General features: G+C 48.0%; 1 non-coding gene across 1 annotated transcript in view; it reads left to right on the forward strand.

The window, feature by feature from the left end:
• Window positions 1-1,216: 1,216 nt before the first annotated feature.
• Window positions 1,217-2,500, forward strand: part of LOC123719716 — a 1,905-nt gene continuing 621 nt past the window's right edge. The window contains exon 1 of the ribosomal RNA XR_006755784.1: window positions 1,217-2,500. This exon is cut by the window's right edge and continues 621 nt beyond it. This is a non-coding gene — a ribosomal RNA (small subunit ribosomal RNA).

Consider the following 2,500-nt stretch of genomic DNA (forward strand, 5'->3'; position numbering starts at 1 on the left):
TACTACTACTACTAGTACTACTACGTGCTACTACTGCACGCCAATACACATACATAATAAAATGAAAAATCGTCTCTCTCCTCGCTCGCTCTACGAGAAACATTCGACGTCCGCTCCAATGCCGACGCGGACTATTGCTCTCGGTATAGATGTGGAGCGAAACAGTCGTGCGCACAGCGTCGACTCGTTCTCGTTGCCGCGCGTCGTTCGTCTCAAATAGACACGAACGACGGACGAGAGAGAATAGAATGTGTTCTTGTTTTTGTGTTTGTGCGAAGTGTGAGAATATTATATACATATATTCGCGCATGGATGATATAGATATGGGTATGGATTTTCGGAGGAAATTATATCAAATTCGTATTTCGAATGCGAGACCGCCGAGATCTTTCCCAGCTCTCTCTCTCTCTGTGTGTGTGGTGTATAGTACATTTTATATATCTCTCTTGTGTCAACACAAAATAACAAAGAATATACATACTACTCCTCCTCATATTTTATATAATATAATATAAAATTATATTATAGCACCGCGTTCGCAGACCGTATGGTGATGTTACCAATCGACCAAGATTTGGGACCGTCTCCCCCGGTGTTATCTGTGATGTTAAAAGAATACGCTTCTAGGCACACCTCAACGCAGGGCGCCTAGCGTGTTCGACACGTGCGCGGTCGCCACGGCGACCGTATATGTAAAGAATGTATAAAAGAGGACGCACACGCGCCCATCGTCGAAACGGTGTGCGCAGCGTCGTGTTGGAATTTATCCCTCAAGCTCCGGGCGTTGATCGTATCTAGTGCGAATCATGCGTGTGTGTGCGCATGTAATTGCCAGCCGAGTTTTAATATGTTTACAATAACGTATTGAATAAAAATTGAGAAGTTGCGTTTAGATGAATGTTCAATTTTCAAATTGTCACAACATCGATTCCCGCCCGCGGGGTCGTGTTCGTTGCAGTTTTATGTCCCTCACAGTGGTCGAGCATCGTTGTACATCACCTCGTTGCGAGATCGTGACGGGACGGCCGCTCGTAGACCGGTCAAAGTTAGTCTATCGATATGAAGCGCGAACGTCGCGTCGCGTGCAAATTCGACGCGTTACGTTCACGCGTGTCGAGAAGGCGCGCGCGCAAGCGCGCGCCCCTCGACGCCGCCGAGCCAGCGGCTCGCCGAAGCCGCGTGACCGCGGTGTAGGCGTGTCGTTTGCGTAAGCAGCTCCCTGGTTGATCCTGCCAGTAGTTATATGCTTGTCTCAAAGATTAAGCCATGCATGTCTCAGTGCAAGCCGTATTAAGGCGATACCGCGAATGGCTCAATATATCAGTTTTGGTTCCTTAGATCTTACTCAGTTACTTGGATAACTGTGGTAATTCTAGAGCTAATACATGCAATCAGAACTCTGACCAGTGATGGGATGAGTGCTTTTATTAGATCAAAACCAATCGGCGGAGGGCCATGCGTCCGAAGTCGTTAATTTTGATGAATCTGGATAACTTTTGCCGATCGCACGGTCCAGTACCGGCGACGCATCTTTCAAATGTCTGCCTTATCAACTTTCGATGGTAGTTTCTGCGACTACCATGGTTGTCACGGGTAACGGGGAATCAGGGTTCGATTCCGGAGAGGGAGCCTGAGAAACGGCTACCACATCCAAGGAAGGCAGCAGGCGCGCAAATTACCCACTCCCGGCACGGGGAGGTAGTGACGAAAAATAACGATACGGGACTCTTACGAGGCCTCGTAATCGGAATGAGTACACTTTAAATATTTTAACGAGGAACAATTGGAGGGCAAGTCTGGTGCCAGCAGCCGCGGTAATTCCAGCTCCAATAGCGTATACTAAAATTGTTGCGGTTAAAAAGCTCGTAGTTGCATTTGTGCGCCGCGCTGTCGGTGCACCGCATCCGCGGTGATACTGACACGTCTGCGGAGCATATCGTCGGTGAGCCGGCGGTAAAACGCCGGTTCAATATCAAAATCCTATCGCGGTGCTCTTCGGTGAGTGTCGAGGTGGGCCGACAATTTTACTTTGAACAAATTAGAGTGCTCAAAGCGGGCTCAAAATGCCGCTTGAATATTTCGTGCATGGAATAATAGAATATGATCTCGGTTCTATTTTGTTGGTTTTCAGAACTCCGAGGTAATGATTAATAGGGATAACTGGGGGCATTCGTATTGCGACGTTAGAGGTGAAATTCTTGGATCGTCGCAAGACGAACATCAGCGAAAGCATTTGCCAAAGGTGTTTTCATCAATCAAGAACGAAAGTTAGAGGTTCGAAGGCGATTAGATACCGCCCTAGTTCTAACCGTAAATATGTCATCTAGCGATCCGCCGACGTTACTACAATGGCTCGGCGGGCAGCTTCCGGGAAACCAAAGATTTTGGACTCCGGGGGGAGTATGGTTGCAAAGCTGAAACTTAAAGGAATTGACGGAAGGGCACCACCAGGAGTGGAGCCTGCGGCTTAATTTGACTCAACACGGGAAATCTCACCAGG

The sequence above is a fragment of the Pieris brassicae genome, unplaced genomic scaffold, assembly GCF_905147105.1.
Source record: "Pieris brassicae unplaced genomic scaffold, ilPieBrab1.1, whole genome shotgun sequence".
Lineage (NCBI taxonomy): Eukaryota > Metazoa > Arthropoda > Insecta > Lepidoptera > Pieridae > Pieris > Pieris brassicae.